We start from the raw sequence: 23,795 nt of genomic DNA on the forward strand, positions 1-23,795 counted from the left end.
GCCTGATGCAGACACATTGTGTGACCAGAGGAGAATATCTGGAACAGAATGATAAAGAGAGGATGAATAGGACCGGAGGAGGCCAGTCAGAAACATGCTTCCACTTTACGGTTTTACTTAAGAGTCGGCCGAGCCTTCAGAAATGTTTTAACAGGCAAGAAATGTTGAGCTTGATGTGGTTTCAATGAGACCACTAAACACATTGTTTTGTGTGTTTTTTAAGCTGAATTCTTCAGTTTTCCTCACACCTTGATAGACACTTAAAACCACACCACACAGCAGAGTGATCAAAGGAAGTGCTATGTGTGGGGTGGGATGCTGGTCAAAAAACATACAGAAAGCAAATAAAATATGACCTTCAGCAATAAGCTTAGTAGAGACAATTGGAGAGGACAGAATTTTCAGCTGGAAGAGACTCAAAGAGTATCTGGTTAAAACATATCACTTCTCAGGCCCTGGCCGGGTAGCTCAGTTGGTTATTAGAGTGTTGTCCTGATACAACAAGGCTGCAGGTTCCTGATACACCAGGGTTGTGAGTTTGATTTCTGGTCAGAGCACATACAAGAATCAACCAATGAATGCATGGATGGGAGGAACAGGTCTGGTCTGTCTCCCCTGACCCCTCTTTCTAAAATGAATCAATCAATTAATCAATAAAAAGTATGAAAACAATAACAAAAAATCCGTATCACTTCATGGATGAGGAAAGGGTGGTCCAGAAAGCTTAGGAACCTAGCAAAATCAGTTGGAAAACTCGCTATGAAGCTCTCCCTTCCCCAGTCCAGAGTCCTTGACCCCTGCCACGAGGCTTGAAGCAGATCTGTGATTCCTCCAGACAAATCCATACTTGCACACCCATGGCACTTGATATCACTGGACAGAGATAGGCTCAGTCCACAAAGATCGGATATTAATGCCTGTTTTGGAAAAAGGAAAAAAAAAAAGTTTTGCTGGAACACGGACACAATAAGATTTCATCCAGAGAGACAATAAGTGCTGTGTTTAAATGTGTATACTCTAGGGATATTCACCTGGTCCGAGGGTAGCTCTGCCACTTGCTAAATGTGTGACTTTGGGGCAATTTACTTTAACCCCTCAATGCCTTCATTTTATCACCTGTAAATTGGAGATAATAGCACTTCTTCTGAGGGTTGTGTGAAGATTAAACTTCACCTATGTAAAGCACCAAGAAGAGTTAACTGACATACAGTAAGTGCTGTAGGAGTTAGCTAGTATGTTGGCTTTGGGAAGAATCACTTTACACTAAATATAATTTCTTTCAAAAGCATGATTAAGGGTAGCCCTGGCCAGTGTGACTCACTTTTAGAGCATCAGCCTGTGGACCAAAGGGTCGCAAATTTAATTCCTGATCAAGGGCACATATCTGGGTTGCAGGTTCAATCCCCAGTCCCAGTTAGGTTGGATGCAGGAGGCAAACCAATTGATGTGTCACTCTCACATCGATGTGTCTGTCTGTCTGTCTGTCTGTCTGTCTGTCTCTCTCCCTCTCCCCCTCTTCCTCTCCCCCTCCCTCCCTCATTCCCTCCTTCTCTCCCTCCCTCCAAACCCCAACCCCTCCCTTCCACTCTAAAAATCAATGAAAAAAATTAACTCTGGTAAGGATTAACAACAACAAAAAATGCATAGGGTAATAATAAAATTAAATGAACATTTCCAGAGGCCATGTGATGGTGGGGAGTGGTTCAAACAGGTAGGATCAGAGGGAGAGGCCATCTGGAATTAATGGCATTTGATTATAAGACATATTCAGAGGAACATGAAATGAATTTATAACAAAACAATCTTGTGCACTTACTAGTTGTAGAAATACTTTTAACAGACAATTATTTTCTAGATCATAAAACATTTTCAACTATTTCATTCTACATTGTTTTTCAGCTTTAAAAACACTCAAATGTTCATTTTAAACAAAATATACTATAAGCAATAACAATATATAATCAAAATACCCTAGCCTAATCTTCCTGGGTTGAAATTTAAATAAAAACCATAGAGGAATCAAACAAGAAAGGACAGTCCCACAAAAAGAAATTGATATAACTCCCACATGACATAGCAACAAATGTTCCATTTGAGATGTGGCTTCAACCTAACTCAACAAGCTTATTAACTTGAAGTTTTTAGCATCTTTTTTCACACATTGGTATACATATAAAACCACAAATTCATATAAGGTGTGTAAAAACAACACAATTTAGTACACCAAGAGCAAAATTTGCCAAATAAAGAGCCAGAAGTATTCATTCTTTTCAATGACATAAAGAACCAGAACTAACCCAGAGTATGGCCATATCATTCATAAAGCCAAAAGTATTTTCTCTTGGCAACCTACCATTGTTGGGAAAAAGCCAAGAAAAGCAGTTTTCATGGAAAGACACATGGCTGTATTCAGTTGTCTGCTATCACCCGCTTGCTCTTGGAATCTTTCCAGTATCTCAACTTGGCAAATAAAGAATAAGTAGAAATACGAACAGACTGCAATGCCAAAGACATTGCCTGGCACCAGAGTCACCTGGAATAAGAGAACTAGGCTGAAGATCCCAGGCACATGAGCACACCATCTCTCACTGAACTCAACTCTTACAATGATGCCAACTCTGAAAGAGTTCAGGAAAATACACAGCCCCGAAGTCTGAACATTTACCTTAGCCTGATAAATCACAACTGGGAGATGGGTAAAAATACTTAGCAACTCTCATGGAATTTCACTTAAATGATATGTGACCAGAATATGACTTAGAAAATAGGATGGAAACTCCTAAAGGGAGGGTGACAGGACAGGGGAGCACTGCTGGGCTTCATTTGTATTCACCCAATTGCTCTAGAAACTTCCAGCAACAAAACTGGTTCCCTAACACTGTTGGCAAACTTCAGCAGTCACAACAGTTAGACACACCAAGTCCCCAGGGTACAGTCTGCATTAATCCACAAGCAAAAGCACAGGACCAAAGTCAGTAGGGAAAATGTTTATAATCCTAGTTCTGCTGCTAATCAGATGTGTGGCTGGGACAAATCTCTTGCCTTTTCTAAGTCTTAGTTCTCCTCAGCTGTAAAACATGAAGTACTTAGATCAGTGGTTCTCAACCTTTCTAATGCCGCGACCCTTTAATACAGTTCCTCATGTTATGGTGATCCCCAAACATAAAATTATTTTCGTTGCTACTTCATAACTGTAATTTTGCTACTGTTATGAATCTTAATGTAAATATGTGTTTTCCGATGGTCTTAGGCGGCCCTGCTAGCAGTTCTCAACCTGATGATCTCACTCATTTATGGAATATAATGAACAACATAAAGTGATGAACAAAAACAAATCCAGAGACAGAGAAGCATCGATCAGGCCATCAAACCTCAGAGGGAAGGTAAGGGAGGGTGGGGGTAAAGGGAGAGAGATCAACCAAAGGACTTGTATGCATGCTTATAAGCCTAACCAATGGACACAGACAATGGGGGGGGGGGGCATGCGTGGGACGTGGGAGGCAATGGGGGGATAAGGACACATATGTAATACCTTAATCAATAAATTTAAAAAAAAATAATTTAAAAAAAGGCTTGAAGAGAGTCCACAATTATTTCTAGGGAAATTGAAAGAAGAAAGTTGACATTTCAGAGAATTGTTTTTCTCCTCTACAAAGGAGCAGGAAAACTGGTACATGGTAGGCCTGTGGCCTCCTACTAGCCGATCTCTTGGGCCTCAAGAGGATGAAAAGGAATCAAGATCCCACCCACCTTATTAAATGCCATAAATCACAAACTATAAAACATACCCAAAGACATATCAGTGTTTTGAACACATGAACTCTATTTCTAACCAAAAACTGAGTTGTGTAAAGTCCTACCAAATATACTTGGTGCAGTATTGGTTATCCCTACTGGTGAGAAGATGGAACATAGATAAGACTTTGTGAACACCCAAAGCTACCTCGACTCTCTATATATTCTGCAGATCATTCCTAAAGATCAAGCTGTAAGCACCTGGAAAAGGAAAGTATGACATCGATGTAAGGCAGTGGTGGTGATATTGAAACAGTTCTTTTACTATGAAAGTCATTCATTACTAATAAGGGAAAAATGTTCCTTATACATTTTTTTAAAAAGGATACAAAAGGTATAATCTCTCTCAACTCAATCTCTCTCTCTCTCTCTCTCTCTCTCTCTCTCTCTCTCTCTCTCTCTCTCACACACACACACACACACACACACACACACACACACACACAACACAAGGAAGAACCACCACCAACATATTTAATGAGTTATCACTCTATGGTGATTTTAATTTTTAAAATATTTTCTACATTATTTAAATTCTCTACACAATGCATTATTTTATCATAAGGAGGAAAAGTTATTTTTTAAAGTCATTCTTTATTCAAACATTCTGACTGTCTTTAATGACAAGATGACCCACTGGCTGCACAGCTGTATTTAAAATACTAATTTAAGCTGTCAGTGAATAAAACTAGGTAGATCAAACTGATTATGAGTGTTAGAGATTACTCCTGGGTGGTAAATCTAATTCACCCTGGTTATAACATGGCTATAAGTTGTCACATTTTTGCTCTAATGCATTATATATGTGATCAGGAAAAAAAAAAAAAAATGAACGAGACTCAGCCACTCAGACATCTACCACTATTTGCAGAGTAGGCCGAAAGGAGGGAAACATGAAGCAAATATAGTCAACTGCCAATTGGGTTACAAAAAGGTGTATGTTTCTCCAACAGCTTATGTTTATAGACTTGGAAATTGCATGGCTGACTCTTGATACAATAAAGACTCCCTGTACTCTCAGGCAGTGAGGGATACCATTTCACCTGAATCTATCTGGTACCAAGCTTTAGAGAGCAAAAGGCAAGAGGCAAGAGATCGGATAATGAGGGTTACCATGTGTTTAGCTTCCAGATAAGGAGGTGCATTTATAATTGGAAAGTACCTATGCAAGGACAGACCTTTCCCAGCAAGGAGACGCTACAGCAGCTCTCACATTTGCCCAACTCTCACTAAAGCCTACCTGCGAGCTAGCTTTCTCTCAGCTCTTAGCAATGATGTTCTCATCTAAGGGATAGTAGAAGTGGGAAAGGCTGTGAAAATATGTACACTATCAACCATGAGGATAATATTTATTAAGTATCTTACAGGAGGGAGATACTAAGGGGTGGTGGAGGTGCATTGCATGCAGGACCACATCCTCCCAAGTTCAACGTTAAGAGACACATGCTACAAAGAAACGAGATGTGCGCTGTCAGCAGGTGGCACTGATACCAACTGCTAAATGTAGTCTGAAAAGGGAGACAGGGGTCCTGGCCCAGAGGACAAAAAAATGGCTCAAGAGGTCAAACCTCAACTGGGCCCTGAAAAGCAGGTTAAACACTAACAGTAATATTCACCGTGGTAGCCAGTTCTGCATCCTCTCCATGAATGAGAACACACTGTGACACCTCAGGAAGGGGCCTGAATATTCACTAGGCCCAGGGAAGTTACTCTTGCAGTTTTTGTTGTTGTTGTTTTTGTTGTTAATCCTCACCTGAGGATATTTTTTCCATTGCTCTTCAGAGAGGAGGGGAGAGAGGGAAGGGAGAGAACGAAACATCAATATGCAACCAGTTTCCGAGTCTAGCACACTCATCAACTGGGAGCAGGGAGCAAACCTGCAACCCAGGTGTGTGCCCTTGACTGGGAATCAAACCCGAGATCCTTCAGTGCACAGGCCAATATTCTAACCACGGAGCTATGTTGGCCTATTCTTGCAGTTTTAAAGTCTATCTCTACTCAAATATCTGCAACAATAGGACTTGCTGGCCAGACATCTGGCTGGGAGTTAATTGATAGCTCTAAGGTATTAATTAAAATGAACATCGGGGCTGGAGAGCGCAAAATAAGCTGGTTATTAATGCTGCTGATCACTCATAAAAAGTAAGCACCGTCTCAGAAGAGCATCACTCACAACATCAACAGACAAGAATGAAAGCTTCTACGATCTCTCCAATCAGATCCTGACAGATTTGATCTGAGAGTCACAGCCTCCAGTCTTCTGGCCACTCCCACCACTGCACACCTTTCTTTAATGAACCTACATGCAGCAGCAGCAGCACACCTACATGCAGCCACACCCTGATAACTATGAGAGTACAACTGCCAAGCCGCCCAGCACCTCCTATTTGACAGTAAATATCCAAGCAAAACACGCAAGATTTTCAAGGGAGAAAACATGCTCTGTACCCTCCCGTTGGTCTATCCCTTATCTCTATGCTCCAGTGCCCCCATCCCACCCCCACTCCCTATCAGAACGGCTGCTCACCACTGAGATCATATGCCCCTGAAAGCCTGCACACAGGGCTACTTGGACTTCCTGTGTCTGACTGAAACGGAATAGCACATAGGAAAACACTTTGAAAACCACAAAGCTCTGTGCAATCTTGAAGTGGCTTTGAGATCTCTTTCCAAAAATAGAGCATAGAAAACTTCTACCATAGGACAGGAGTCTCTAAAGTGAAAGATTTTGCCGTAGCTGGTTTGGCTCAATGGATAGGGTGCCAGCCTGTGGACTGAAGGGTCCAGTCAAGTGCACATGCCCATGTTGCAGGCTCCATCCCCATGGGGGGGGGGGGGGGCGTGCAAGAGGCAGCCGATCAATGATTCTCTCTCATCATTGATGTTTTTATCTCTCTCTCCCTTCTCCCTTTCTTTCTGAAATAAAAATGTATTTAAAATAAGATGAAAGATTTTCTACAATACTGAAAAAAGACAGGCACGCATCCCAACAATTTACTAAGAAGATATTTGAAGCTGACACATGCCCACATTGTGGGCTCCATCCCCAATGTAGGGCATACTGGAGGCAGTTTTCAGTGATTCACTCTCATCATTGACTAGAGGCCCGGTGCATGAAATTCATGCATGGGTAGGGACCCTAGGCTTGGCCAGCAATCAGGGCTGATCTGTGGGGCGACTGGCGGGGTGACTGGGGGGCCCCCGCCTTGGCTGGCCTGGCGCCGCCTGCTTGGGGGCGCCTGCTTGCCGGCCCCACCTCCCACCACCGGTCACCTCCTTCTGCGGGGTGATCGGGGAGGCCCTGCTGGCACCCACCTTGGCTGGCCTGGGGCCTGCAGGCTGGGGGCAGTTCCTGCATTGAGCATCTGCCCCCTGGTGGTCAGTGCACATCATAGCAAACAGTCATTCTGCCGTTCGGTAGATTTGCATATTAGGCTTTTATTATATAGGATGTTTCTCTCTCCCCTCCTCTTTCTTTCTCTCTGAAATCAATTATATATATATGTATGTGTGTATATATATGTATGTATATATATATATGTATGTGTGTGTGTGTGTGTGTGTGTGTGCGTGTGTGTATTCACATTTAAAGAAGTTATACTTATGCTGGCTTCCTGCATGTGAGGTAAACACACATTTTCACTAGCCAGAGGACTTTTTGTTGTTGTTGTTAGTCCTCATCCCAGGATATGTTTTTCAGTCCTCAGGTCCATGCTCTAAACACTGAGAAAACTAGCTAGGGCAAGAGTGGACTTCCTTATGGGTCCTGCAAACCTGCTTGACTGAATTACTATTTAAATTGAGAGCCCCAGCCCAATCAGTCTACAGAGATGGTTCCACACTATACATGGGTATGTTTCTAGAAAGGTGTAAGTAGTAAATCTTTTTATATGACAAAAAAAATACTACTGGGATATTAGACTCACTATCCAAGTTATCTATCTGTTCTATAAATTTTGTTGATGGGGTAAAACTTATCCATACACATAAAATTAGGTTTATGTACTTCCTCACCATATTTTGAAGCTTTGTTATATTACAAACAAAATGGTGCAGTAGAAAAAATACAGACTATGAAGTCAGACACGAATGGGTTGTAACTTAGAGCCTGCCACTTTCTAACAGGTGTCATCTTGGTTAATTTCCTGGGAGGCAGGAAAGTGGTTCTTATTATTTTATTCCATGTGAAAAACAGATATGACACCTACCTCACAAGATTATTAAAGATGAGATGATCCTCCCGGAGAAACCAAGATGGCGGCATAGGTAAACACCTAAACTGCTGCCTCGCACAACAATTTCAAAACTACAACTAAAAGACAGAATGGACACCATCCAGAACCACAGGAAAGCTGGCTGAGTGAAAATTCTACAACTAGAAGCAAAGAGAAAAGCTCACAGAGAATTGGAGGTACGGCAAAGGGGCTTTGTGCGCGCAGAGAGGAAGGGCGGCTGAGAGCCTGGCTGACTTTCTCTGGCAGAAGGGGGAAGGAAGCCTCCGACCGCACTGAATCCCAGTTAGGTCTGAAGGCGTGCGCGGGCCAGTGCGCACAAAGGCTGCGGAAGTTGCCACAGGCTTTCCCTAGTGGAAGGGAGTCAGAGGATTCTGACTGCACTGAGCTCAAGTTCTGACTGCAGTGAACCCCAGTTCCAGGCGAGCCCCTGGGGACCCACGCTCTTGTGGGGGGAGTCTGGACTCTCGGGCGGAGACTCGGGAGCCGGGGAAGGCAGAGGACTGAAAGCGCGCGTGCGCGTGCCAGTGCGCACAAAGGCTGCGGAAGTTGCCACAGGCTTTCCCTAGTGGAAGGGAGTCAGAGGATTCTGACTGCAGAGCCCCAGTTCTGACTGCAGTGAACCCCAGTTCCAGGCGAGCCCCTGGGGACCCACGCTCTTGTGGGGGGAGTCTGGACTCTCAGGCGGAGACTCGAGCTGGGGAAGGCGGAGGACTGAAAGCGCACATGCGCACAAGGGCAAGGCTGACAGGAAGCCAAGACTGAGACTCCACCCCATCCAAGCTGAGCACAGAGGCTATTGCAATTTGGCAAGTCTAATCCTATAAGGCTGTCTCCAGCACCGAACTTCTCCCAGCATAGACACAGCTGATCCTTGCAGCCAACTGGCCCGGAGGTCAATTCTTCCCAGTGATACCAACAACAATAAAGATTTAATTACAACAAGGCTGTACACACAGTCCACAAAGGGGTGCACCAAGAGTGTCCACCTCAGGTTAACTGGGGAAGCAGACCCACTGGGCCATATTGGAAACCTAGCACAAATATCTACCTTACCAACTCAGGGAATCAGTGAAAATGCGGGGTCAAAGAATCAGATCACAAACGAAAGAAATGGAGGAAAACAAACGACTGGATATAGAATTCAAAACCACGGTTATAAGACTTTTTAAGAATATCCTAGAAAAGGCTGATAAATATAACGAGACCCTCGAAGATATGAAAAAGGACCAACTAGAAATTAAACATACACTGACTGAAATAAAAAAATATTATACAGAGACCCAGAAACAGAATAGAGGAACACAAGAATCAAGTCAAAGAATTGAAATACAAAGAAGCAAAAAACACTCAACCGAAAAAGCAAAAAGCAAAAAAAAAAAAAAATCCAAAAAGTTGAAGATAATGTAAGAAGACTCTGGGACAACTTCAAGCGTACCAACATCAGAATTATGGGGGTGCCAGAAGAAGAGAGAGAGCAAGATACTGAAAACCTATTTGAAGAAATAATGACCGAAAACTTCCCCCACCTGGTGAAAGAAATAGACTTACAAGTCCAGGAAGCCCACAGAACCCCAAACAAAAGGAATCCAAAGAGGACCACACCAAGACACATCATAATTAAAATGCCAAGAGCAAAAGACAAAGAGAGAATATTAAAAGCAGCAAGAGAAAAACAGTTAATTACCTACAAGGGAGCACCCATACGACTGTCAGCTGACTTCTCAACAGAAACTATGCAGGCCAGACGGGAGTGGCAAGAAATTTTCAATGTGATGAATAGCAAGAACCTACAACCAAGATTACTCTACCCAGCAAAGCTATCATTCAGAATTGAAGGGCAGATAAAGAGCTTCACAGATAAGAAAAAGCTGAAGGAGTTCATCACCACCAAACCAGTATTATATGAAATGCTGAAAGGTATTCTTAAAGAAGAGGAAGAAGAAAAAAGTAAAGAGAAAAATTATGAACAAATACATATCTATCAACAAGGGAACCTAAAAATCAAGTGAATTAAAAACCTGAGGAACAGAATAATCTGGTGAATATAATAGAATCAGGGGCATAGAAAGGGAGTGGACTGATAATTCTCAGGGGGAAAGGGGTATGGGGGGTTCATGAAGAGAATGGACAAAAATCATACACCTATGGATGAGGACAGTGGGGGGGAGGTAAGGGCAGAAGGTGGGGTGGGAAATGGGTGGAGGGGAGCTATGGGGGGAAAAAGGAGAAATAATTGTAATAATCTGAATAAAGATTTATTTAAAAAAAAAAAAAAGATGAGATGAAGTGAAATCATGTTGCAAAGCACTTAGCACAGTGGCCAATACAATGGGCACCAGAGAAATGCCACTCGTTGCCTGCTCTACGCTTACTACAACTCAGAAAGAGTAAATACAGTTATCGTTGTTTGTTATAGGATCATACTGAAATTTTATATTATAGTCATTATTTAATTGTGAAAATGCTAAAATTACTTCATGGGAATCAACATAAAAACCCTAAATGTTTTAACTTGGGTGACAGATGGACAGCAAATTACTGTTTACAGTAAATGTAAATCTTTCCAATATACTGCAGGAACGTTTTGTAGAAGTCGATCCTTGAAGTCATGCTTTGGACCTATTTACATAAAGAATGTTAAGTTTAGCACTTCCCAACTTTATACACTCAACAATGAAGGAAGTAAGAGAGATGACTTTTAAAGTGTGACATATCCAATAACCATTATATACCCTCATGTAAGCTCACACCAACAAGACAGACAGATCTCCCAGAGCCCCCAGAGCAGCAGTCACCACCCTTTCGGACCTCACGGACCACCAGTGGTCCATGGACCACCGGTTGGCAACCAATGCTCCAAAGGTTTCCTTAAACCAGCAGACGCCAACCATTCCGACCTCCCGGACCACCAGTAGTCTACGGACCACCAGTTGGCGACCGCTGCCCCAAAACCACAGCACTAGCTACTCACAGAGCTAGTCAGAAAAGCCCACACATCGCCCCACCCCCAAGACCTCCTAAATCAGAATTTGCATCTTAACAAGACCACCAGGTGAGTTGTTGAAGTTTAGGAACCACTGCCCTAATCTATGCTAAAGTCTGAGAGACAGGTTAATGATGGGTTACAAAATGGTTCCTAAAATGTTTGTACTGATGGAAAAGCACAGACTACAAACAGCAGAAACTTCAGATAGACCCTGGGTTGTAAATACTGGGCAGCCATCTCCCACCTGTGACCCTACCTAAAATATTTTATTTCTGAGCATGAAACTTGCACCTATGGGGTGACCTTAAAGTTTAGGTGTATACAATGTTTCCAAATTTCCTCCTAATTTGGTCTGTCACCTGACATGCAAGGGGGCCTGTCCCTTCAGCCCATCTCTGAAGCTGGCTTGCCTGCCAACGTGCGGGCTGGCCTGAGGGTCAGGATCTGAGCTTCAGACTCCCCTCCCCCTCCTCCTGGAAATTCTATTTGTTCAGATCAGGCAAGTTTCCCAATTAAGAAACCACAGGCAACAGAGATCAAGCCCAGGGAAGAGTTTGAGAATAGGCTTAAAGGAACCTGTGGTCACCTACTATTAAGGAATTGTGCACTAAACAGATTTCAGAGGGGGGCACAGTGCTGGAGACATAGACCAGTCAAAGGTTCAAGATCTTCCTGACATCCCAGGAATTCAACTAAGACCCCAAAAGGCCATGTCTAAGAAAAAGGCTACTCAAGACCTGCCTTAAGAAAGTTTAAAAACAAGACTTGAAAAGTTCAAACTGATCTGTGAGTCAAATGCCTGTTAAAATATAAAACCCAAAACTCTGTACAGGGAGACAAACAAATTTCATATTCAACAACATATCCACAATGTTCACTACACAGTCAAAAATTACTGAATGTGGCAAAAGGCAGAAAAATGTGACCCATAACCGGGAATTATATACTTAAACAAACAACCGCAAATGAAACAAACTGAGATAACAGAGATGTTAGAATTAGCCTTCAATAGAAGGTCAGGAAAGAAACAAAACACAGAAGGGGCAAACAGAAAACAAATAGCGAGATGGGAGATCTAAATCCAACTATATCAACATTCAATGTAAATAAATTAAAAGACTAAGATTATATCAGGGGATCACTTGGTAAAGAACATGACTGTCTAATCACTATGCAACATACCTGAAGCGAATACAAATTTTGAATGTAAACTGTAATTGAGAAATAGAAAAAAAAGACTAAGATTGTACCAAGTTCCAACTAAATGCTCTTTACCAGAGAGACATTTTAAACACAGATAAGAGGGTAAAAAAGCTGTACTTGCAAATATTAATCATAAAAAAGTAGAAGTGGTGAGGTTAATGAGTCAAAGTAGATTTTAAGACAAAGAATATTAACAGAAATAAAAAGGAACTTTTAAAATGAAAAAAGGCTCAATTCATTAGGAAGACTTAATAATCCAAAATGTATATTCACCTAATCTAAGGGCTTCAAAACACATGAAATAAGTAGTCAGATTTCATCCTGATTAAAGGGAAAATCGACAAATCTATAATTATAGTTGGATATTTTAATACTCATCTCTCAGTAACTGATAAATGAGACCAAAAAAAGTATGGACATAACTGATTTGAACACAACCAACCAACTTAGACATTTACAAAAACGCTACACCCTACAACTGTAGAATGCACATTCTTTTTGAGAATAGGTAGAACATTCATCAAGATAGACAATGTGCTGGGCCATAAAACAAGTTTCAATAAATTTCAAAGGACAAAAATCATACAGAATATGTTCTCTGATCACAATGAAATTAGAAATCTAAAATAAAATAATATTTGCAAAATTCCCAGATATCTGAAAATTAAGCAACACACTTCTACATAAAAACATGAATCAAATCATAACATATAAAAACATTTTGAACTTAGTAATAAAATCAAAACATATCAAAATTTATGGGATGAAGTATAGAGCAATATTTAGGATGAAACTGATTGCTCAAATGTTAACACTGGGAAAGTCTAAAATCAATGATCTAAGGCTATCCCCAAGAAGCTAGAAAGAGTGAAGAAAACACAAAGTAAATAAAAGAAAATAAAAAACAGAATAGATGATATAGAACACAAGAAAAAATTGGCAAATCAATGGACGGTTGTTTGAAAATATCAATAAAGTTGACAAAGCCCTACCTACGTTGATCAGGGAAAAACGAGAGATAAACACAAATCAGACTAAAAGAGGGGATACTACATTAGATTCTACAGGCATAAAAAATAAATTAGGGGTCTACTGTATTATGAACATCTTTATGCCAGATAAATTCAAGAACTTAGAAGAAATAGATTAATTTCTTGAAAAACATAAATTACCAAAGTTAACATAAAAATGAAATTATTTAAATTGCCTATACGTATTAAACAAATTGAATCATAATTAAAACCTCCCCACAAGGAAAATTCCAGACCCGGGGGGGGGTTTCACTAGTGAATTTTATCAAACATTTAAGGCATATTAGACAAACTCTTTCAAAAAGAAGGGAAGAAGGAATAATTCCAAAATAATTTTATGAAGCCAGTATATTCTTGATTCCAAAACTAAATGACATTGCAAAAAAAGAAAATATAGACCCAAATCCCTCATGAATACAGATGAATACGTCATGAACAATATTTTAATAAATCAAATCCAGTAATACATAAAAAGGGTAATCCATTACAATCAAGGGAGGTTAACCCAGAGATGTAAGATTGATTCAACATTCAGAAAGATGCCCTTCACATTAAAGAGTAAAGAAAATCCCTAAGATCATCTCAATAGATGCAGAAAAACTATTTGACAAAATTCAGCAATCATTTATAATCAAAAGATTCAGTAAACTAGGAACAGTAGGGACCTTAATCAATCTGATGATGTATGTCTTTAAAATCCTACAACTAACACCATACTTAATAATAAACAACTGAATGATTTCTTCCACAGATCAAGAATAAGATAAGGAATGCATGCTCACACTACTTTTATTAAATATTGTACTGGAGGTCTCAGGCAAGAGCAGTAAAGCCAGAAAAAGAAAAGGCATGCAGATTAGAAAGGAAGAAGTAAAACTGTCTCTATTCAAAGAGGACATGACCTGCCCTGGACGGGTGGCTCAGTTGGTTGGAGCATTATCGCATACACCAGTGGTCAGCAAACTCATTAGTCAACCGAGTGGCAAACTGCGGCGGCTCGTGAGCCGCAGTTTACCAACCACTGGCATACACCAAAAGGTGGCAGGTTCTATTTCCCTCAGGGCACATACCCTGTTATATGTTACTAGAGGCCCAGTGCACGAATTCATGCACCGGTGGGGTCCCTTGGCCTGGCTGGGCCAATTGGGGCTGTGGGAGGTTGGCCAGGGGGAGGGGACAAGGAAGGTTGGTTGTAGGAGTGCACTAACCACCAGGGGGTAGCTCTTGCATTGAGCGTCAGCCCCCTGGTGGTCAGTGCACATCATAGCGACTGGTCGACAGGTTGTTCGGTCATTCAATCACTTAGGCTTTTATATTTGTAGATACCATCACATACAAAAATATTTTGAACTAAATGCTGCAGGTTCAGTCCCCTGTAGGGGCACATACAGGAGGCAACTAATCAATGCCTCTCTCTCACATCAATGTGTCTCCCCCCCCTAAAATCAATAAAAAACAAAAAACAAAGACAATGTGACCTAGAAAATTCTAAGATATTTACTAAATAACTAACAGAACTAAGTGAGTTTAGTAAGGTTATAGGATATAATGTTAATACAGAAAAATAAATTATATTTCTTCTTATCAGATAAAAACAAGTCAAACAATGATACAAAATCCAGAAATTAAACAGAAATGAAAATGAGAAACTAAGCACCCTATTTTTTTAAAAAAATATATTTTATTGATTTCTTACAGAGAGGAAAGGGAGAGGATAGATAGTTAGAAACATCGATGAGAGAGAAACATCAATCAGCTGCCTCCTGCACACCTCCCACTGGGGATGCGCCCGCAACCCAGGTACATGCCCTTGACCGGAATCGAACCTGGGACCCTTCAGTCCGCAGGCCGACGCTCTATCCACTGAGCCAAACAGGTCAGGGCTAAGCACCCTATTTTAATGCTTATTATAATGAAGCTAAAGAAATGGCCAAATAGATCAATGGAATAAACTAGAAGAGGGGGGATAAACTTTTTTTCTACAAAAGGCCAGTTAGTAAATATTTTAGTCTTAGCAGACAACCTATGTTTTCCATTCCTCATTCTTCTATTTTTTTTTTTTTTAAATCAACCCTTTAAAACTATAAAAACTGCCCTGGCCAAATAGCTCAGTTGGTTGGAGCATCGTCCCGATATGCCAAGGTTACTGGTTCAATCCCCAGTCAGGGGGCACACAAGAATCAACCAATGAATACATTAGTAAGTGGAATAACAAATCTATGTCTCTCTTTATTCCTCCCTTTCTAAAAATCAATAAAAAAAAGAAAACCATTCTTAGGTTATGGGCTATAATAAATAGTCAACAAGTCAGATCTGGTCCATGGGCTACACAGCTTACTAATTTCCAGACTAGAGTCCAAAAACAGACCTCTCTCATCTAGTCAATTCCACTCCTAGTTATTTATCCAAGAGAAATGAAAATTTATATATCCACACAAAGACTTGTAACAAAATGTTCACAGAAACTTTATTCTAATAGGCCAAACTGGAAACCACTACAATGTCCATGAATAGGAGATTGGATAAATAAATCATGGTAAATTCACACGATGAAATACTATTTAGCAATAAAAAGAACTAATGTCCTGCTATGTGCCCTGGCCAGGTGGCCAGGTTGGAGCATCGTCCTGTACACCAAAAGGTTACGGGTTTGATTCCTGGTCAGGGCACATACCAAGGTTGTGGGTTCAAACCCTGGTAGGGGCACATACAGGAGGCAACCAATCAATTCTCTCTCTTTCTCTCAAATCAATAAAAATATATCCTCAGGTGAGGATTTATAAAACACCAAAAAAATTACTGATTCAAGCAACAACATGGATGAAACTCAAAAACATGCTGTAAGCAAAAGCAGCCTTGCACAAAAAAAAGTACATACTGTATGATTCCATTTATATAAAGTTTGAGAATGGGTAAAACTCATCCATGGTGAAAGAAGTCAGCACTGATTATGGCAGTGGGGGTAGGAGGGACAGAAAAAGAGAGAAATTTAAAGGAACTTTCCAGAATAATGTATATCTTGATAGGGTTGTGGGTTATAGGGGCATGAGTTTGATAAATGCATCAAACTGTAACATTTAAGATCTGTGCATCTCTATGTAATGTATATCTCCAGTAATAAGATTAAAACAACAAAATATTTTTAAAGTAATACATGTAGGTCTTTAACTCCAGATCCTAATTATTAACCTTTAGTTGGAAAGGAACAGGTTGATTGGTTTTTCTTACAAGTAATACTCTTCAAAGTAGTCACCAGGAGCTTATTAAATCAAAGTATTCAATGTTGCTATTATGCAAAACATTCATTCAGTTTGCTACAGAAAATAATCAGTTATAAAGAACTAGAGAAAAAGAAACATGACTCCAATTTTGACTTTACAGAGATAATTATACATAAAAGACTGGTAGAGAAAACATTGAAAAGTTAACACTGAACTAGATGATAGAATTATGGGCAATAATTCTGTAGACTTGCAAATTTTGTACAATAAGCATAAAATATTTTTATTACAAAATATTAACTGAAAACATTAGAAAGCAGTCTCATCACTCCAAATATTTTATTGTTTTCTCAAATCCTTTATGTAAGAAAGCACCTAGCCAACTAACCAAACTTCTCTAAAAGTTTTTCGGTAAACCCAGACACTATGCTAAGAACTTTACAGATTTCTCCCTCAGACTCAGTAGTCTGTTAGTGGGAGATCCTTGCCTCCGTCCCCTCGCCAACTCCAGACCAATGGAGCCCTACAAGTCTCAAGATATTTGTGAGTGAATCTCCATCTAAGTTGGCCAGGCTGGTGTTCAAATCAGTAATGCCTGGAATACAGCATCCAGTCTGATGGCCAGATGTTAAGTGACTAGAGTCCCAGCCGTGGGCAAACTACGGCCCGCGGGCCAGATCCGGCCCGTTCGGCTGTTCTATCTGGCCTGCGGAGCCGAAAGAGCGGAGGGTTCTCTTGCTCTCCCCTCCGCTCCTTTACTTTGAATTTATATTAGTTCACACAAACACTCCATCCATGCTTTTGTTCCGGCCCTCCGGTCCAGTTTAAGAACCCATTGTGGCCCTCGAGTCAAAAAGTTTGCCCACCCCTGGACTAGACCATTAGGGGAGGATATGACTCCTTTAACACCTTCTTTAGTGAGATAGGCACTAGCAAGCATGTTCCCAAGGCAGTATTTGTAGAACTGGAACCCATCCATGGCCATTGATAAAGTTCGCACTAATACATACTGCCAGTTCTTCCACTCTGAGCAGCTCAAGACAAGGAAGATGCTGCCAGTAACTATAACCGTGGACACTACACCATTGGCAAGGAGATCACTGACCTTGTCTTGGATTAAATTTGGAAACTGGCTTATCAGTGCACAGGTCTTCAGTGTTTCCTGGTCAGATAGGATAAAGCAGTAGTTCTCAGATTTGAGTGTCCAGAAGGATCACCAGTTTTAGTGAGGGAACTGGTTCTGGATTCACCTCCCTACTGATGGAACAGCTCTCTGTTGATTATGGCAAGAAGGTCATTCCGGAGTTCTTCATCTCCCCATCCTCTCCAGTTTCCACAGCCCTACCATCCTCACTACCCACATCACCCTGGAGCACTCTGATTATACCTTCATGGTTGACAACGAAGCCACCTACAATATTTGTCATAAAAACCTCAATACTGATCACCCAAACTATACTAATCTTAACTGCCTTATTAGGCAGATTTTGTCCTCCATCACTGCTTCCCTCAGGTTTGACAAAGCCCTGAATATTACTCTGACTAAATTCCAGACTAACCTGATATGCTATCCTCACATCCATTTCTCTGTGGCCACAATATTCCTGTCATCTCAGCTGAGAAAGCCTACCAGGGACAGCTTACTGTAGCAGAGATCACGTGTGTGTGTGTGTGTGTATTTTAATATATTTTTATTGATTTCAGAGAGGAAGGGAGAGGGAGAGAGAGAAACATCAAGGATGAGACACACTGATCGGCTGTCTCCTGCACGCCCCCTACTGGGGATCGAGCCCGCAACCCGGGCATGTGCTCTTGACCAGAATCTAACCCAGGACCCTTCAGTCTGGAGGCTGATGCTCTATCCACTGAGCCAAATCAGCCAGGGCACCAATGTGTGTTTTGAGCCGGCCAACCAGATGGTGAAATGTGACCCTCGCCACGGTAAATACATAGCTTGCTACCTATGGTGATGTGGTTCCCAAAGATGTCAATACTACCATTTCCACCATCAAGATCAAGCATACCATTCAGTTTGTGGACTAGTACCCACTGGCTTCAATGTTGGCTTTAATTACCAGCCTCCCACTGTGGTACCTGGTGGAGACCTAGCTAGAGTACAGTGAGCTGTGTGCATGCTGAGTAACACCACAGCTGTTGCTGAGGCCTGGGCTCACCTAGACCACCAGTTCATCCTGATAAAGGCCAAGTGTGCCTTTGTTCACTGGTATGTGGGTAAGGTCATGGAGGAAGGAGAGACTCTTGAGGACATGGCTGCCCTTGAGAAGGATTTTAAGGAACTTGTTCACTGTGTCCCAAACTTGTTAATGAAAGTATTGTTTTTACTTAAAAAAAAAAACAACCCAACTTTATATACACAATTTCATTTAATCAACACAATTCTATGAGAAAAGTATTATTATCATCCCCTTTTAATCTACACAATTCTCATTGGCACTACTATCATCCTCATTGAAAAGAGAGAAAAAAAACACCCAAGACCTAGAATGGTTATGTAATTTTCCCAGGGATAAGAATTAGTGGAGTCTGGATTTGAACCAAGGCAACTTACTCCAGAGCCCAAGCTCTGTTTTTAAGCACTTACCTGTACTGCATCTGGGGAAGGCAGGCTCTGCTGCTACTACTGCTACTATTACTACTACTGACAACACCCAGTTATATATTATCTCATTATATCTCATATAATTTCACTAACTAAAATTTTTTTTAAAATGAAACAAATTCATGGATAATTATCATGTGATGTTAGGTGCACCATGAATCACATATTCTAAAGGACAACTATGATCACCTTCCATTAATGTCATAGTAATGAGCTGGTACAAGACTGCTTAGTATTTCTACCAAAAACCTGTGCCTACAGGAGCTATATAAATCTCATAGCACACCGTAGTAATTCAAAGCTTTCAGTCTTTTCATTCTATAGACAAACCCATTTATTTCCACTGTGACCTTTTTAAAAGTCCAAATTAAGATTTTTTTAATATGACATCCCCTTGTTTTCTTTGCATTAGTTTAAGAATCAGATAAGATATTAATGAAAAAGAGAAAAGCATTAGACAAATGTACACGATGTCTCTTTGTTATTAAATATTAAAAATTTCCAATTATCATTCCAAAATAGAGAAAGTAGATGAGTCATTCATTCTTTTAATAACTGACGTGGCTCTACTAATTCTTTACTGACTATATTCTGGCTAATCCATTCTGTCAGCATACAGGTTTACAGAGCATGGTTTATGACCAGCACAACTAGGGTCACCTGGTATCTGGCAAGAAATACAAATTCTCAGGCCATAGCCCAAATATGCTGAATCAGCAACTCTGAGGAGGGGCCCAGAATTCTGAGTTAACAAGCCTGCAGTGATTCTTCTGGACACTCAAATCTGAGAACTACTGCTTTATCCTATCTGACCAAAGTGTTGGTTGACTGGGTCCAGAGTGTCTGGATCTAAATCAAAACCTTAAAACACACACACATTTACCTGTTAGGGAGAGCTCCAAGCAAAAGCAAGCTCTTTGTTTTCTGACCACTTTCTCAAACAGAAAGTTTCAAAAACCTTATCACAAAATAAGCACTAACCTAATCCCCTGTAAAGAAGGCTTACCATACAAACTATTTTGGTCCCTTTTCAGATTTTTATTTGTAAGAAAGGACTAAAAGCATTTCTAAGGCTGCAAAAGCACATTTTTTTATCAATCTTAGAAAGATTCTGAACTCGATGGCCAGGTATCACACATCATCTTCTATCTACCAGCTTTTGCTTCCCTCTTCAACCTTCTCTGTGAGGAGTAACACTTCTCAACACCTGTACCTATGAGAATAACTTAATTGTTTGTATGGCTAGTAAATCCCACTTAAATGTATCTTTTTTGCTTTCCTTCTGCCCGGCTGGTGTAGCTCAGAGGTTGAGTGTTGACCTATGAACCAGGAGGTCACGGTTCGATTCCCGGTCAGGACACATGCCAGGTTGCAGGTTTGGTCTCCAGTGTGAGGTATGCAGGAGGCAGCTGATCAGTGATTCTCTGGCATTATCGATGTTTCTATCTCTCTCTCCCTTTCATTCTCCCTTCCTCTCTAAAATCAATTTTAAAAATAAAATAAAAATAACAAATATATATGTGTTATTTTCAGTAGAATGTTACCAAAAAGTAACAAATATATATATATGTGTGTTATTTTCAGTAGATTATGTTACCAAAAAGTAACAAATATATATGTGTGTTATTTTCAGTAGAATATGTTACCAAAAAGTATGTAACATATCAGATTTTGCTACTGCTGAAATAGAGAAATAATTTTGTTTTATATTTTAAGAGTCACACAAAATTAGGAATGAGCAAGGGAAAATAATCCAAGATCCAGAAAGTCTGAAAGAGAACCTTAGCCAAACTGTGAGAGCCAATTCTGGTTCTGCCACTTACTGGCTGTGTGATCATGGAAAGGTTATTTAACTTTCCTCCACCAACCTGAAACATGGGAATAGTAGTACATAGTACCCAAATTATATTTTTAATGAGTACAAGAGTTAAATATTCTTAGCTTTTCTCTAAAAGTAAATTTAGACTTTTCTAAAAGAAAAATATATTGACCCAAAAGACATAAAGTCCAGAAGGTCAATATTTACAGAAAATAGCAAGAGTATTGTCAAAGATCTTAAGTTGCTCCCTAGGAAAAAAAGCTTCAAGCCTATACAGTTGTACAGGTGAAGTCTCTCAATTCTTCAAGGAAAAGGTAATTGAAATGCAAAAACATTCCAGAGCACAGATGTGAAAGGCTTCCAAACACTTTTTGACCAAGTTAACATAACACTGATATCAAAACCAGCCAACACACAAAAAAGCACTATGGTTCAACCTCATTATTGGTTATTGAGAAGCAAAGCTTCTAAATGAAAGGCTAGCAAATAAAATTCAGCACTACACTAAACTTTCAATTTCACAAGCACAGAGATGGTTCAATTTGATGCTAGGAAACCTATTGAGATAATTTGTCACATAAATAAAACAAAGGAGAAAAATCACAGGGTAATCACCACAGATGTCAACGAAAGGGAATTTGATAAAATTCATCTTATAAACAAAGAATAGATTATTCCCCAATTTTAAATGAGTGTAAACCAAACCTCACATTATCTATCTATAATAATAAAAGCATAATATGCTAATTAGACTGGACAGCCGAATGGCCTTCTGGACAACCTTCCAAACGAAGCCACTGCGGCAGAGGTCGAGGCAGAGGCGGCTGCCACAGCGGGTGGGGGTCGAGGCAGAGAAGGTTAGGGGTGATCAGGCAGGCAGGCAGGCAGGCAGGCGAGCAGTTAGGAGCCAGAGGTCCCAGATTTCAAGAGGAATGTCCGACTGCCGGTTTAGGCCTGGCCAAGGGGTCCCAGATTGCCAGAGGGTGCAGGCCAGGCTGAAGGGACCCTCCCCCCCACCGTGCATGCATTTTGTGCACCAGGCCTCTAGTACTTAATAATAAAACACTAGATATACATCTCTATTTAAGTCAGACCCAAAACAGGGATGCCCAAAAGAGCACAAATACTGGTAGAAATACTGGCAAGGAGAAAATAAAATCTATCTCTACTAATAAAAGGTTAATATGCTAATTAGACCGGGAGACCTTCCGAACGTCCTTCCGGACAAAGCCATGGTGGTGGGGCCGAGGCAGGTTAGGGACAATCAGGCCAGCAGGGGTGGGGGGGTGGTGAGGAAGTTGGGGCAAGCAGGCTGGCAGGGGGGCAGTTGGGGGCGAGCAGGCCAGCAGGTGGGGGCGAGCAGGCCGGCAGGTGGGGGCGAGCAGGCTGGTGGATTGGGGGGTAGTTGCGGGCAAGCAGGCTGGCGGGGGGCGGGGGGGCAGTTGGGGGTGAGCAGGCTGGCGGGGGAGGGCAGTTGGGGGCGATCAGGCCCTCGGGGGGGGGGGGTAGTTGGGGGCGATCAGGCCAGCAGGGGGTGGCAGCTGGGGGCGAGCAGGCTGGCAGGGGGGACAGTTGGGGGTGATCAGGCCAGCAGAGGGGTGCAGTTGGAGGCAAGCAGGCCGGCGGGGGGTTGGGGGGGAGCAGTTGGGAGCGAGGAGGCTGGCAGGGGGAGCAGTTGGTGGCAATCAGGCTGAGGTTAGGGGCGATCAGGCAGGCAGGCAGGTGAGCGGTTAGGAGCCATCGGTCCCAGATTGTGAGAGGGATGTCTGACTGCTGGTTTTAGGCCCGATCCCTAAAACCAGCAGTCGGACATGGCCCGAGGGGTCCCAGACTGGAAAGAGTGCAGGCCAGGCTGAGGGACACCCCCGCCCCCCCCCCGTGCACAAATTTCATGCACCGGGCCACTAGTCATCAATAATGCAAAAAGATGGCTATCTACAAGGAAAACCTAAGACAATCACCTGAAAAAGTATTAGAATAAGAGAATTTCATAAAGTGAACAAATTACCAAAGTGACATATATTCAAGTAACACATATACAGCAATGTTTTTTCTATATTAAAACAACTAGTGGCCTGGTGCACGAATTCGTGCACATTGAAAGGAAATTAATTAGAAGAAATATTTTAATATCGCTATTCGCCCTTTCTCTAAAATAGAAGTGTCAACTAAATTCACGATCAACAATGACAGATCAAAACACACTGTGCGATTGGCGCCAGCGAGAGCTTTATATGTATCGCGCAAGCTCAAGTCAACTTAGCCTTTTATAGATATAGATATAGAATAAACTTGCTTAATTAGACCTGCTTTCTGATATAACTAAACCTCTTCCAGGCCAGTGAAGCACCCCAACTTCTCTTTCAGGTAATTATCAGCAACACAGTAAATATCAACACAAAGCAGATTATTATTGTAGATCACACAGAGAGAACAAAGGATAAAATATTTAACTGCAGCAGTGTTTGACTATATTCTGTGCAGTGAGAAAACCTGAAGACCATTTTCAAGGTCTACCATTTCTTACTTCTTTTCAGTTGGGTCAAGTTTCTAAATCTCTGTTTTCCAGCCAATGAAAAGAAAATAGGAATTCCACCGAGTCTCCCATCTACCTACTCCAGGTCTTCTGTGAGGATCAAATGAGATGATGAGGCATGGGAAAACACTTCACAGACATTTGGTTAAAGTGTGAAATGTTTCCATCTGACTATAAAGCAAGTCAGAAGAAACTGCAAGGAGGCTAGTCATCACTAGGGAGAGGAAGCCGGGTATTGCTATGTGTCATCATTACTGGGCGCCCACAGCGACCGTTTCCAGGCTGGGCTGAGCAATGGGCCACATTTTGCGCCATGGGGTCTTGGCAGTGTTGGCTGCAATTTGGTGGG

The 23,795-nt window shown here is 41.3% G+C and overlaps 1 protein-coding gene and 1 pseudogene across 6 annotated transcripts in view; one reads left to right on the plus strand and one right to left on the minus strand.

Annotated features, from left to right (window-relative positions):
* CREBBP (CREB binding lysine acetyltransferase) overlaps positions 1–23,795 on the minus strand; it is a 158,396-nt gene that overhangs the window by 101,460 nt on the left and 33,141 nt on the right. The window lies entirely within an intron of this gene.
* On the plus strand, positions 6,099–19,745 carry LOC308254467 (tubulin alpha-1C chain-like; annotated as a pseudogene). Its single transcript has 5 exons — positions 6,099–6,188; positions 17,349–17,636; positions 17,680–18,130; positions 18,351–18,801; positions 19,704–19,745. The product of its transcript is annotated as a tubulin alpha-1C chain-like (transcript).

The sequence above is a fragment of the Plecotus auritus genome (assembly GCF_963455305.1).
Source record: "Plecotus auritus genome assembly, chromosome: 7".
Classification (NCBI taxonomy): Eukaryota; Metazoa; Chordata; class Mammalia; order Chiroptera; family Vespertilionidae; genus Plecotus; species Plecotus auritus.